The sequence below is a fragment of the Tupaia chinensis genome, unplaced genomic scaffold (genome assembly GCF_000334495.1).
Source record: "Tupaia chinensis unplaced genomic scaffold, TupChi_1.0 Scaffold000182_1, whole genome shotgun sequence".
In the NCBI taxonomy this organism is placed as follows: Eukaryota; Metazoa; Chordata; class Mammalia; order Scandentia; family Tupaiidae; genus Tupaia; species Tupaia belangeri.
The window spans coordinates 8813077-8828868 of NW_006159657.1; positions in this window are offsets into that span (position 1 = coordinate 8813077).

The following is a 15792-nucleotide window of genomic DNA, read 5'->3' on the forward strand; positions in this document are numbered from 1 at the left end:
GGAGCTGCCCCGGCGCAGGCGGGGCCGACGACGCCGGGGCCCGAGCGCGCAGAGGCGGGGGAGGGGACGGGGACGGGGATGGGAGGGGGCGGTGCACAGGTCAGCCCATCCGGCCGGCGCGGGCTGGCACCTACCCTGGGCAGAGCCCCGCGGACGGCCGAGAAGCCGAGGGGGCACAGTCACGCCGCCCGCCATGGAGTCTGGACCTGAGAGGGTCCTTCCTATCCAGCCCTCTCCCCAGGCCGGTTGGAAAACTTTATTCCCGCCCCACCCCACGCGCCTGGAACAGCTGCGGTGAGGTACGCGGAAAGGCTGAACAAAAAGCAGCCCCACGTTAAGGTGGGCGTAAGGCGCCGTGAGGGAGGTGCTGCGGCCGGGGGCGCAGGGGGCCAGCGGGGAGAACCGAGTGCCCCTTTCCCCTAAACCTGCCCAAGTTGCGCCCTGCACTCAACAGGTCTAGTGCGGGGCGGCCCAGCAGCGCCACCCAGCGGCGTGCCCGGCGTCGTGCGCGCCTCTGCCCGAGGGCAGCTCCAGGCTGCAGCGTGAACCCTGGGGCGTGTCTGTCGCCGGTCTGCAGGTGTGGCTGAGGGCTCCCCAAACCCAGGGCTGCCCTCAAACCGCACCTCCCATCACAGGGCGACAGGGCTCGGTCAGCCTCTCCACTGGACAATTTGAGGTGGAACAATGCCCTCCGCTGGTTCTCGATGTGAAATACCCAGCCATTATTAACTGTTGCTAGTCCCTAGCTTGTGGCCTTTTCGTTTTAACCTCCCAGCGCTTCTGCCGCTTCACCAGTAAAAATGGGATAAAGTCTGCCCTCTGTCGTCCAGGGTTGTTTTGTGGGAATAAGTGAGAAAATGAATATGGAATTTACAAAATCTAATGAACACATGGATCTATTTTGTGTATACTATCAGGGTATCTCTCTCAAGAAATGAATCTAAAAATTAACTTTAAAAAAAGAATGATGTGGGGAGCCCACAGGTGGCGTGGCCATTAAGGCCCTGGATTCCTACATGGCCAAGAGTTCAAGTCCTGGATCTGGTGGCTTGAAAATCGCCAGAAAAAAACAGGTCTTGAAAATCAGGTATGTGTGTGTGTATGTGCCCAAAATCCCAAGAGGAGACTGGAGAAGGGATAGCAGCATGGTCATCCCCCCTGGAGGCTGATTTCTCTCTTTTCCTCTCACTGTCCCTGGCAAATGCACAAGCCCTACCGCCAAAACCTAAAAAACAAAACAACAGTAAGAGAATAAATGTAAGGGGCTGGCAGGTGGCATGTTGGTTAAGGTGCTGTTCTCTCACATGGCTGACCACGGTTTGAGTCCCAGACCTGGTGGCTTGCTTTCTCACTTTCCTCTTCTGTCTCTCTCTGGTCAAGTTTTAAAAATAATAACAAATGGAATTAAATAAATTATTATTATTTTTTAAATGAATAGGAAGTGCTCAGCACTTAACCATAATAACCCCTTTAGAGTTGGAACCACCCATGCTAGCTGTCACTAACGTCCACTTACTCATTCTGGCAGACTATCCGTGTTTGAGTATGAGATACTGAATTAGCACATGGTACGTAAGAAGCATCACTTCATTTCGTCTTCATGTGCCTTGATCAGCCCTGTACATTTCCTCAGCACCTGACCTGAATGATCAATACATGCTTTTGTTGTCGCTGGTGACTCTTCTTCAGGAGGGAGGTGCTGTGATTATCCCAAATGACAGATGAGGAGACCAGAGTGCCACTCTGCCAAGGCCTGGCAGCTGGCATGCACACGTCTACACTGCTAACCACTCTATGGGATGTGTCCAGAGTTTCTTCAGCACTGATGGGAAAGTGTGGTTGATGGAGAGTGGGCTTTTCAGAGGAGGGGTACCCCTGGGATGGGTGCTCCTTGGGGGACTTCGAGAGAGGTGGAGAGTTTGCTAAGTGTTCCCATGAATATAATAATAGCTGATTTTGTTTGGAGTCTATGAGCCCTTTACACAAATTCAGTCTTTTTTTTTTTTGGAGAGGTTTTTGCTATAGAGCATGTGCGCTCACCAGAAAGACAGAGAGAGACAGAGAGACAGAAAGCGAGAAATCACCCCCCATGGGGGGTGGGCACACCACAATTCCTTCTTCTCCGTTCTCCTCTCGGGATCTTGGGCACGCACGCACACGCGCCCGGTGTGAGTTTAAGCCACCGGATCCGAGACTGTGGTTAAAAGCTGAGCACTTCACATCCATTCTTTCTTTAAAGCTAATTTTTAAACTCCTTCCTTGAGAGTTATTGAGTTTAAGCCACCGGGTCAGGACTTGAACCACAGTCGACTACATGGGAGTCCAGCGACATAGCCATTACTCTAACTGCTGGTCCCAGGCCCATTCATTTTAAATACTGGCTAAAGTTCTACAAGGTGAGGAAACAGAAATGTCTGGGATAAGAGGCAAAATTAGTTGCCTGAGGTAAACATGAAAATGGGCAGGGACAGGATAAAAATGCACATCTCCTTCACAGTAAATGCCCAGTTCTTTGCTTGGGTTTCAAAATATTTTCATCAAAATAAACTCGTACTTTAATTCCATTTTTCCAAAGTCTTTTTGAAGTACCATTGTATTATATAGGGTTTTTTAAAGACTTATTTATTTTATTTTTTTAACTTTTTTTTTTCTACAGGGTGCGTGCGCTCGCCAGAAAGACAGAGAGACAGAAAGCGAGAAATCACCCCCCAGGGGGGATGGCCAGGCCACAATCCCTTCTCCTCTGTTCTCCTCTCAGGATCTTGGGCACCCATGCCCACGCGTCCGGCATGAGTTTAAGCCACCGGGTCCAGGACTCAAACTGCTGTTGACTACATGGGAGTCCAGTGACATAGCCATTACGCTAACTGCTGGTCCCATATTATTGTTATTTTTTCACATGAGTTTTGCCAGAGAAAGACAGAGACAGAGAGAGCAAGAAGAGAGAGAAAGCAAGCCTCCAGGTCTGGGACTCAAACTGTGGTCGGCCATGTGGGAATTTCAGGGCCTCAACCACTACACCAACTGCTGGCTCATTATATCGAGTTTCCAAAGAAACCCAATTCAATCCAACATATCCAAACACAAAGCCCACCTTCCTCCAGCGTCCCCTGCATACTCTGAATATTTTGTGTGTTATGTGTGTGTGCTTCTGTCCATCTGGCAGTCTTCAGGCAGAGAGTAGACAAGCCTGCAGGCAGAGAGGTCACCGAGGTGGTTTTTGCATCGATCCAGGTAGGAAGTGATGTAAGGCTGAACTCAACAGTGGCAGTGAACAATGGAAGTTACTGAGCGAGCAGGGATGTGATTGCAGAAGGCAGAGGACACTGAAGGAAGGCGGGCTTTGTGTTTGGAAATGCTGAGTCTCAGATAGGTACAAGAGTTTTTCAAAAGTTTGCAAAAAATGTGATCTATGAAAAAGCTATGCTTGGATTTCAAAATTTTTCCAACAAAATAAACTTGTACTTTAATTCCATTTTTCCAAAGTCTTTTTGAAGTACCACTGTATTACATAGGGTTTTTAAAAGAAACCCAATTCAATCCAGCTAGAGGTTAAAAAAAAATGTATGCGCTCATTAACTGGAAAGTCCAAGGGCAAATCCTACCAACATGGCTGGAAATTGAAGTCCTAAGAGCTCTGTCTATATATCAATATTAAGATATATAGACCTCTACCCTGCTTCCCTCTGAACATTAGAATTTCTTTTCCTGAGTAGGTTTACTTCACATCACACAAAAATGGCTATCAGTGGTCTAATAAAGTTTTTAATTTCTTTCTTCCATGAGAGAACGAGAGAGCACCCCCGACAGGGCCTTGACGCTGCCATCCACCCCCAGTTTCAGCTGGCCCTGGATCCTGGGCACTTGTGTGTCTGGTGTACTCAGGGTGGTCTCTGGATACAAACCTGGAGCCTTTCTGTGTGACCCATTTACTGTCAGGCCACTGTTCAGCCCATTAAGTTTATATTTTTACAGTTCATGCTCCAAAAGGAAGAGACTTTATATCACTTCTTATGGGAAAATGCTTTGTTCTGCTTAGGCCGTGTGCCCGCTGTGTCCAGAGGACCCAGCACTGTGTCTGAGTCTGCCTGGACCAGGTAGCCAGAGATGTGTGTGGGGGCTCAGGAGCCATGACCCCACAAGGGCCACATAGAGGGAAGGAGGAGCTGGCCCTCTAGGGACAAGATGCTGGGGCAAGAAAAATAATATGCCTACAGCGAAGTGGCTGCGGAACACCTAGGCGGAGATGTTCAGCGAGCAGACAAGATGGTTCTGGACTTCCGCCCCTCCTAATGCCGAAGGCCACTAAGAGCTGATGATCTGGCAATGAGGCTCCAGTCACCTCCTGCTGTCACTCTGGGCTCATCTCCACCTGCAGCTTCTGAAAGGACCCCAGCCTGTCACCTTCTCCCGGGAACACCCTGCCCAGGGTGGTAGAAATATGCATGTAGTACATACCGGTTTCTCTTCAGGCGACGTAAGAAGGTAGTTAGGAGGCAACATGGACTCAGTCCTCGGCTATCATTAAAAAGCAGCAGGTGGCACCGCAGTCACTGGCAGCCGTGTGGGCAATACCGATCTTGCGAGGTGACTTTCTATTTCTGCCATACGAGCTGGCAGCGCTTGTCTCCTAAGTCAGTTTTAATCATACAGCTTGCCAGCATACCATTCGGACCCTGTTTAAGCGGTACCTGTGACCCTGGGTGGCAAGTTCAGATGTTGCGGAAATGAGAAGGCTCTGGGCGAGTTAGGTGGTCTGCAGTAGGAAGGGCAGCCTCTGCTCAGTGTCCTCAGAGCAGATGTGACCACGCAGCCCGGGGTGAAGCCCCTACCCCTCCATCTCACCAGGGGCAGTGTGGCTTAACAGCAGGAGACCCATCTTCTACTCTAGCCTCACCTTGTAATAACCGCGTGAGCTCGAGCAAGCCCCTTCACCTCTGCAAGCCTATGTTTTCCTCACCTGCAGAAAGGGTAGGTAGAATGCTTTCCTGCTGGGGCTAGTGGGAAAGAAACCACATAAGACAAATGCATTTGAAACCGTGGCCCGTAGTTCAGGATTAGTGGGTTTTCTATTACTGTCCCCCAAAGTATGCATGTAATTTCTGGCCACAGGGCCTCTAACTTTAATTTTTGTAATTACCCGAGGGCATGTATGCTGGCCAGAGACAGAGAGAGGGAGAAAGCACCCCCAATGGTGATGCCACAGCACCTTTTCCTCCGTCTCGCCATCCCGTCAGGGTTTGGGGCATGCACATGCATGTACTCAGCCTGTTTTTCAAGTCGCTGGGGCTGGCATTCGAACCACAGTTGGCCATGTTAGACCCAGCTCCCTTAACCACTAAACTATGGGCCAGCCTTCTTACTCAGTTTTCTAGTTGGGAGGGAAGAGTGTGTCAGGAAGAAAGATGGAAAAGCACAGAGGTTAGCATCCTCCACCTGGAGCCAGCAGACGTGCCAGCCACTTCCTGGCTGCATGACCTCAGACAGATGTCCGCCTGCCTCAGCTTCGTCTTCAGGGAATGGGCTAAAAACAGCCCTCATTTCCTGGCGGTGAAGAATCGACAGGCTGGTCCACAGTTACCCCTTAGCGCATCACTGAGGAAGTACTCAGTAAGTGCTAGGTATGGCTATTTTTTAGTTTCAAAATATCAACACATCACACAGGTGAGTTGCTATTATTACTGGTGGCTGTGCCCGGTACTTTGTTTACCCTGAACAGTTTTCCTTTTTTGTTCCTGGCCAAGCATGAGAAGAGAACAGTCATTCTCTAACCCAACCATGAGATTGGTGGGGGGGAAGGTGGAGGAGGGGGAGGACTGGACACTTTCTTATTAAACTCCTTTTTCTTTTTAAAAGAATTTTATTTATTTATTTATTTATTTATTTATTTATTTATTTAAATTTGATCAAAAAGGGACAGAGAGAGAGAGAAAGTGAGAAAGCAAGTCACCAGGTCCAAGACTCGCAGTTGGCCATGTGGGAAGAGTCCAGCGCCCTTAACCACCACGCCACCTGCCAGCCCCATTAAACTCATTTTTCTCAGCCCCCTCACCCAGAGATTCAGATGCAGTAAGTTTAGGAAGGCAGTCTGGGATCTGCAGATCCTAACAAGCATGCCTGGAGATGCTGATGCAGGTGGTCTGAAGCTTGACCTTGACCTTGGCATGCTGGGAAATCAACTTTGTGAAGTTCACGCACTTCCTACCTAGGAGGATGCTCACCACCAACCAGGCTGCCCATGAGCGATGTTCCCTGGTGACCCAGGGCCAGTGTGGAAGAATGCACAAACCTGGGCATTGCTGAAGGGCTCTGAGTCCTGAGGATGTCAGACTTCCCCTAACCCTGGAAGCTTGACCACCAGCTGGTCTCTGGTAGGAATACCAGACATCTCTTCATCTTGCACACTGTCTGCGGGCATCACTCCTAGGGACCTTGCTTAGATGAAAGAGACTGATAATCCAGGCTTTTAAATCCCCCAAACCACCACCCCCTCCCACCTTTAGCCCCCACACTGCTTTGAGAGTTTCCACCACGTAGGCCCCTGGTCAGAGTTGATAACTACAGCCAGCCAAACCCTCTCCACCCCATGATTCAGAAAAGGGCAGCTAATTATTCAGTCTTCAAGACGGAAGAGCTGAGGGCGATTTAATAACGGCTTACGAACACATGAAGGGTTATCAGCAGTGACCACCTGTTTTCCCTCTCCGCCACCGCCAGGAAGAACAGAGATCAGATTTAACTGCAGAAGTAGAAGAGAGGGCGGCCTTTCACGTGGACTGCCTGATGTGGTTTCAAGAGGCAGCATATGAAATCTGCTTGTTTAGGATTTATGACAAGGACGGAAGGAAGCTCCAGATCTGATGCGTCGTCACCTCCGGTGGTGGGGTCTTGGGGAGGCTGATGCCAATGAGCAACTTAGAGATGGGAATTTGTTTTACTCAGCTCTGATCCCTGGTACCCGGGCACACCGTAGACCAGCACAGTCCCTGGGCCAGTAACAGCAGCATTGCCTGGCACCTTGCAGAACTGCACAGCCTCGGGCCCTACCCCATGGCTTCCGAACCAGACACTCTAGGAGCTGGGTTTCAACAAACCCTCCAGATGGTTCCTGAGCCGGCTGGAGTGTGAGAACCAGGAAGGCTCCAACCTCAGTGTGCATGTCACTCACCTGCGCAGCTCGTTAAATGCAGGTTTGTGATTTGATAGGCTTGGGCAGGGCCTGAAAATCTGCATTTCTAACAGCACTGCTGGCCCTCAGACCACAGTTAGAGCAGTGAGGATCTTGAATAGAAGCCTTTACCACTGTGCACATCTCAGGGCTCTGCCTACTTCACAGAAGCATGAAAAGGACCAGGATGCAGGTAGACCCTGTCCCCAGGCAGGTAGGATACAGAAGAAAAAAATGTGGAGTCATGAGATTTGGGTTGGAACAGGAACCCTGCCACTGGCCAGTTTTATGAACCTTGGTTTCTTGGTCAGTACGTGAACATGTACAACGCAGTGTTGGAGATTGCTGATGAAAAGCAGTTGGAATGGAAGCTCCCAGCATGGTGTTTGGCATGTGGTACCCACTCCACCTTGTAATTCCCTCCTCGCGATGGTCAGTTCCCGTGTGATGCTGCTGTGGGAGTTGTGACTGGGAGCACCCACCAGACATGCACGACAGGGCGTCCTCTCTTTCCCACCTTCTAGCTTGCCCGACTACCTGTCTTCCGCAGCCTTGTAAGTAGCAGAAAAGTCAAGGTACCCAAGGTACCCAATCCACCCAAATCCACCTGCCTTTCTCCTATGGATATAGAGTTGTGGCAAATCAGCCACTTACCCAGCTGGAATATTCATGATTGACCTATGTACTGAGTATCATTTGGGACCAGTCTCAGGAGCTCAAAGCACGCTGCTGTTCCCTGACTCTCCACCTCCTCTTCAGGCTCTCTGCAGAAATCCCTAAGATGTGTTCCCAGCCCTGATGCCTTCTCTACACCCCAGCATGCCATATACAGGGTACTTCAAAATGCCTGTAAAATGGACCTAAAGTACAAATTTATTCTGGTGCAATAAATAAATAAATAAATGAGAGAGATCCCTGCATGTTTTTTTTTTTTCATAGTAGGCATTTCCATGAACTTAAAAAAATATTTTATTTAACTTTATTTATTTATTTACTTATTTCAATTTGACCAGAAAGGGGGAGAGAGAGAGAGAGAGAAAATGAGAAACTAAGCTGCCAGGTCTGGGACTTGAACCGTGGTCAGGCATGTGAGAGTCCAGTACCCTTAACTACCACGCCACCTGCTGGCCCCAAACTTCTTTTATTTATTTATTTATTTTTTTGGAGAGATTTTCACTATAGGGCGCGTGCGCTCGCCAGACAGACAGAGAGAGACATTAGAGTCAGAAAGCGAGAAATCACCCCCCAGGGGGGATGGTCACGCCGCAATCCCTTCTCCTCCATTCTCCTCTCGGGATCCTGGGCACGCACGCACACGCACCCGGCGTGAGTTTTAAGCCACCGGGTCCGGGACGCAAACCGCGGTCGACTACGTGGGAGTCCAGCGACATAGCCTTTACACTAACTGCTGGTTCCCGACCCCAAACTTCTTAAAGTCATCTCATACAATCCTTTACTGCATTTCTCCACCTGCAGGTTTGAGAACAGGGATTGTCATGCCTGGCCCCCCCTGCTTTGTAAATACAGCTTTTTTTGAGTACATACTTTTATGGTAGCTTTCATGCAACAATGGCAGGATTGAGTAGTTTTTACAGAGACGCATGTCTTCAAAAGCCTAAACTATGTACTATCTGGCCCTTTACAGGAAAAACAAAAACAAAAACAAAAACAAAACAAAACAAACAAACAAAAAACTCAATCCCTGTATAAACAGCATAATAAATTTTGTATTCTAAAATCAAATTCCTGGACCTGCCCCCTACCTCCTAAGCTTGTCTCTTTCCTAATCTTTCTCTTCAAGTTGCTCAAGCCAAAATTCTTGGAATCATCCTTGAGATACACATTTTTTCTTCTACCCTCATTCAGTCAGCAAAAGCCTGTTAAATACAGTCACTGGCTTACAATGGCTTTATTTATTTATTTAAGATATTTTTGCCTTAGGGTGTGTGTGCTCCATTTGAGAGAAACAGAGACTGTGAGAGGGAAAGTGAGAAATCACCACCCCAGGGGTGTGACTTTTAAGCCATCAGGTCCAGGACTCGAACTTGGCCATGTGGGAGTCCAGTGATGTCCATGCAGGAGTCCACTACACCATCTGCTGGCCCCACAATGGCTTGATTTATAATTCCTTGACTTCATGATGGTGGAAAATAATACACATTCAGTAGAAACCACTTCTAATTGGTAGTTGAAATGCATTTTCAATTTATGATGGGTTTATCAGGTCATGAGCCCACTTAGACCGAGGTGCACCTGTATATTCAGAATTGGACGACTTTGGGTTACCCCCTGACCCCCCACCCCCATTGCAGTCCTATCATTCCTGGACCACGAGCTTCCTAACTGGTCTTCTCGTTTTCTCCATTACCCAAATCCACCTGATACTTTCTTGTTTTCAACCTTGTAGCCCAAGTAAGTGTAAAAACATAAGACAGATCAAGACCAGCAGTTGGCGTAATGACTATGGTTCTGGACTCCCATGTAGTCGACTGAGGTTCGAATCCTGGACCTGGTGGCTTAAACTCACCCAAGAGGAGAAGGGATTGTGGTGTGACCATTGTCCCTGGAGGATACTCAGAGGTGAATTCTCACTTTCTGTCTCTCTGTCTCTGTCTTTCTGGCGAGCGCACGTGCCCTACAGCAAAACACCTCTCCAAAAAAAAAAGACAGATCATTTCATTCTTCAGCACAAAATCCTCCAGTAGGCGAGTCATGGTGACAGTAGTAATGCCATGCTCTGCAGTGCTGAAGGCATATTGGAAGGTCCCAAGTTCACTGGTTTTGTGCACACATGCCCATAATTTTAGCTAGTCGAGGCTGAGAAGGGATTGTGATGTGAAGGATTTGTTGGAGGTGTCTCTTTCTCTCTGTTTTTCTTTCTCTTTAAAGAAAAATTAAAAACTTAAAAAAAAAAAAAAACTTCTAGTAACTTTTCAATTCCAAAAAAGTCTGACACAGCCTAGGCCCCCATTATTAACCCCTCTGTCCTCATCTATGAGAAGAAAGAGATTTACAGTCTCAGAAGTACGATCCTTAAAGCATATCTCACGCTTTAAGGGTGTTTGCTCTCATCCTTACCCAGAAATAGCCCAGGGTTTTTATGCGGGTCTTGAGTTGAAGACAATGAAGAAAGAAACTTCCAGAATGGAGTTGCCATCACCAGGGTTATTGGCCTTGGATGGTGTTTAATAATGACTCACTGATTTCTGAGGTTGTTTTGCTTTCCATGAGTGAGCAAGAGAGAGAGACAGGGACATATGCACTATAGACCAGTTAAATCAGAGGACCAGTCAAATATCAGCTCAGCCAGATTTAGACCTGAACATTCCAACTGACCCATATGTACATAAGCAATAAGAAGTGGTTGTCATTTATTTATTTATTTTTATTTTAAAATTATTATTTGTACATTAAATCACTATACATCATTTAGATTGTGAAGAGACTTTACCCAGCATGATATACAACTCAGTCCAGCCCATTTGAGACTATTATACATATCCTCATCAATAGATAAGAAACCTTATCTGTGTCCCACAGTGTCTTACCTCTCCATTCCCCCCCCCAAATTTCCTTTCCTACATTCTTCCCCTCCCACGCTCTCTTTCCACTTTGTCTCTAGTGTCCATTACAATTTTTAATACTTTTATGTTCTCCAGTCTTTCAATCTCTACCATAGAGTGTGGACAATCGGTATATGTTAAGTGGAGACGTACAATGTTTCTCTTTCATAGCCTAACTTGAAGTAAGTTTTGGAGTAGTTTGTTATGCAGCAGTTGCTAACTGGTACATAGCAGCTATATGAACTTCTAGTAATACAGTGATTAATCCCCTACTTCCTCAAACTCAGCCCTCAGTTCTGCTCAATGGTAGCTCTTCTAACTGTTCCAGACAGTGGAAGCATACCCTGGCATAGGCCCTGTCAACCTAAAAAGTAAACTGAATCAAAATATGTAAATCAAAAGTTTATTTGGTTCAGGATTGAGGAATGAAGCTGGTATGTAACCCAGATGAACATACTCAGGTTGCCCTGTACATATGCACCAAGGTCTTACAATCCTCAAGCAGATTTTTAAAGCCAAAAAACACATAAGCAGGAGGAGGTGGGGGGAGAGGGGACTATACTAGTCAGTGGTCTTTTTGTAGGGTTTTGATTCTGGCAGGTTCTCTAAATAACAGTTCTCATTAATGGGGCATACTAGTGTGAGAAAACACTCCCTCCGTGACCTTCCCAGTTGGTTTGGTCCAGACTTAACACGAGTTGACACAAATTACTCCATTTGGTGGTCTCAACTGGGTTGGACTGAGGTAAAGTCTCTTCACAATCTAAATGATGTATAGCAATGTAATGTATGACTAATAATTTAAAAAACAAACAAACAAACAAACAAACAAAAACTTTCCCAGCCCCAGGCCAGACTATTCCACTGACCTTGCCCCAGTCTGCAACAAGGGAACCAGTCACGGTAGAAGGAGGCTTCAAACCAGGTGTGATTAGTTGGGATTGTCTAGGGAGACAGAACCAATAGGCTGTATAGATATAGAAGAGGGGCTTAAATCACACGATTATGGCACAAGAGGCCGTCTGTTAGCTGGAGATTCTGGGATGCCAGTGACACGGCTCAGTTCAAGTCCAGAGGCATCAGAGGTGGGAAACCAATAATGTGATTCTCAGTCTGAGGCCAAAAGCCTGAGGACCCAGCGGGGCTGCTGGTGCGAGTTCTGAAGTCCACAGGCATGCAAGCCTTGAATTCTGATGTACAGGGAAGCAGAATAGTTCTGTCTAGCTCTCCCTGAAGACACCTGCCATTTTCTGCGTCTGGTCTTGCTGGGTCCCTGTTGATGGCATGGTATAGGTCCACACTGAGGGGAGGTCTTCCCCACTTAGTCTACTCAGACTCACTTGTTAATTTCTGGCAACACCCCCCCCAAAGACACACCCAGAAATAATGCTTTACCAAGTATTTAGGTATCATTTCTTAGTCCAGTCCAATCTAACCGTCATAGAAAGTGGCCAACAGAAATGTAACGTGAGCCACGTATTTAATTGTACATTTCCTAGTAGTCACATGTTAAAAAAAGAGTAAAAAGAAACAGTGAACTTGATCTGTGTTTTATTTTATTGTAGGTTGCATTTAACTCAGTATATCCAAAAGAGTATCATTTCAACATGTGGCACTGGGCACGTTGCAAGTGTGGACCGGGCCACCTGAGGCTACCAGATTGGGCGAAGAAGTGCCACACAGAGCCCGACACATGTCCCTTCCAGAGCGACAATGACAGCAGGCATGAGTAAGAGACAGAAGGAGCAGAAAGAGCTGGGCCTCTGCCAGCCCGACGTCACACCAAGTGACAATTATACCCAGCATGCTGCCCGTTGTAAGACATCTGCTCCTGTTGCCTGCTTGCCCTAATCTTCTGCCCATGCTGCCTGCTCTGGCTCAGAGTCACCACCTCTGGGAAGTCCTCCTTGAATGACCATAGCACTAACTTCTGAATGCTACCATTGTTCTTAGTAGCTTACCTCCTTGATACCTACCATTTGCTAAGCAGGAACTACCTGAATTATTACCATTCGATGCCTTGAGCACAACACATGCAGTAGGAATTACCCCCAGGTACAGAGGAGGAAACTGAGGCTCAGAGAGGTAAAGCGATTTCCCCAAACTCACTCAGCCAGGAAGTGGAGGAGCCAGGATTTGAACCCCAGGTTGTCAGGCTCCAAAGCCCATGTTTTGAATGCCTGGCCCCTTCCTAATGCAAGCGTAATCCTTGGATCAGCAGCATCGGCATGGCCCAAGAGCTTGTGAGAACTGTGGAATCTCAGGCCCTATCTCAAACCTCTTGAAGCAGAATCAACGTTTTAACAAGATCCTGGGCCCAGCTCTTCCTGCTCCTGTGGCTGAGACTAGCCTTAGCCGACACTTCAGTTACTATGTGTCTGTTTCACCCGTGGGCCGCCAGCCCGTCAGAGACAAGGACAGCACCTCCCTTACCTCTGTTTCCTGAACACCTGCTACAGCGCTTGGTGTAGTAGGCTGCCAGGAGCAGTTACTTAATCAGCTGCTTCTTATCCCACTCACCCTCCCGCTGCAGTTTCTGAAAACTAGCCCACTTCCTTTTCTTCCCTTTAAATTCTGCCTGAGGAAAAGAGCAAGAATACACTGTGCATAATGGATCAAAAAACATCTGCCGGTGCCCTCGACAATAACCTGTTCCACTTTAAGAGTGCAAGGCATGACAATCCCCCGGGGTTCCTCGTGCCCGAGGTAAATGGCATCTACTCCACAGCAAACTCCCAAAGCCGCCGAAGGCCAGGGCCTCCTCAGCTGTGCTAGTCTGATGTTTGCTTTCCAGGAAAGTACCCTTCCTGAACGGGACCCGTCCTGCTCCTGTAGGAAGTGTAAGTCTCTGGGGGCTGCTCAACGGGGTGCTCCAGAAGTTTTACACAAGGACAGACTTGGAGGTGGGCCTCTGATCGGAAGGAGGGCCTGAAGATGACATCTGGAACCACATCAGATGAAAACAATCCCATGTTAAAAAACAGGGTGGGGGCCAGCGGATGGCATAGTGGTTCAGACGCTGGACTCCCATGTGGCTGATCATGGTTCGAATCCAGGACCCTCTGGCTTGAAAATCACACTAGGTATGTGTGTGTGTGTGTGTGCCCAAGATCCCATGAGGAGAATGGAGAAGGCATTGCAGCATGGCCACCTGCCTCCCACCAGGGTGATTTCTCACTTTCCCTCTCACCGTCTCTGTCTCTCTCTCTGGTGAGTGCACATGCCCTATGGCTAAAACCTATAAAACAAACAAACAGGATAGACTGATGGAAATTGAGAGAAAGGGAAGGCTGAAGCCCCCTGGTGCTGCCTTCATGGAGCCGCGGCTATCTCAGAAGAAAGCCACAGCTCTTCAGGAAGGCAGGAATTCAAGGTCCAGTGTTCATCCCAACCAAGGTTCTAGAATGTAAGGATGTCAGAATAACAGAGTTGTCTGTGACATGGCACAAGATGGATGTTTTCAGAAATATTTGTTTAAAGAAACATTTCTTTAAATATTTGGCTTGACCTTTGCTCATCTTTTCAGTGTTTTGGAGGCCAGGGATCTAGAAATACCTGAATCTTGCTCCTGTCAACTTCATCCCCTCCCTGCCCATTCCACCCCACTTCTAAAGCTCCGTAGGAAGCAAGGAACAGCAGTGAAATTGGAATCAAATACTTCGCAGGACAGCCGGTGCTGTGGTGGTTACGGTGGCTGGATTCCCACACAGTCAACTACGGTTCGAGTCCTGGACCTGGCAGCTTACTCTCTCACTTCCTCTCTCTCTGTCTTTCTCTGGTCAAATTAAGTAATAATAAGAATAAATAAATTAAATAAATAATTCCAAAAAAGAAAAAGAGAAATTGTTGGGTGTGTGCATGTGTACCCAAAATCCCAAGAGGAGAATGGAAGGGAAAGGATGGAGTAGCCATCCGCCCTTGGGGGGTTGTTTCTCCCTTTCCCCCTCTCTCTTTGTCTCTCTCGAGCAAGTGCACAAGTCCTATAGAAAAACTAAAGAAAACAAACAAACACACAACGAAGCAAAACTCCTTCATTAATAGTTGAACCTGGCCCTAATCATTATCCACGTAGCGTTCCTTTAAAACAATTAGCTCGGAGGCCCGCCACATTGGCTTCGGCTGCAATAGCATGGGAGGCCTGGATTTGAGTCTCAGTCCAACCTGAAGGCCAGGTGTGGTGGTGTGTGCCTATAATCCCTGCAACTTGGGGAGGCTGAGGCAAGAGGATTGTGAGCTCCCGGCTGGCCCGGGCAACGTAGCAAGTCCTTGTCTGAGGGAGAGCCAGGCATGGTGGGGCTTGCCTGTAGTCCCAGACGGGAGGCTAAGGCAGGAGGATGGAGATACAGTGTGAGCCTGTCCTAAGGAAAATCAAAATGAGCCATGACAGTTAAGGCAGCTGGATCCCAAACATGGCTGACTGCCCCCGTCAAGTTCCTGACCCAGTTGCTTGAAAACCAATCTAGGAGTGTGTGCCTGCTTGCCCAAAATCCTGAGAGGAGAAGGGAAGCGAAGGGACCGTGGCGTGGCCATCCCCTTCAGGGGGCAATTTCTTACCTTCCTTCTCTCTCTGTCTGTCTCTCCAACGAGCGCATGCACCCTGTGGCAAACTCAAAGAGAAAAGCAAACGGAGACCCGGGGGACACATGGCGTTATGTGCCGTGTGCTGAAACCTCCCCCCGTAAGAGATCTTCCATTTCTATCGACTGACCTCAACTCCCAGCACAGGTTGGCAGAAAAAAGGCCCCTGGTCAGGGCTTTGGGACTGAGCGAGTACACGCATAAACCACAGGACGCTCATCTCACTTTTCACCTGGCTTTGGGCGGCGCACACGCTGAGTCACATTTAATTCCCTCGCTCCCAGGCTGAACTCTTTAAAAGACCCTAATTAGATTCTCAGAAGAAATAATACCCATCAGACAAACAAATGACAGGAGGTTGCCTGTGGAGCTGAACTCCAGGCTGAGAAAATGTAATAAGAGGCCCTATCCCTCTGGGGACTAGACAGGCAAGGGGGAAAAGGCCATGCCGACTCACGGCAGGCGCCCTGCCCAGAAACTGTG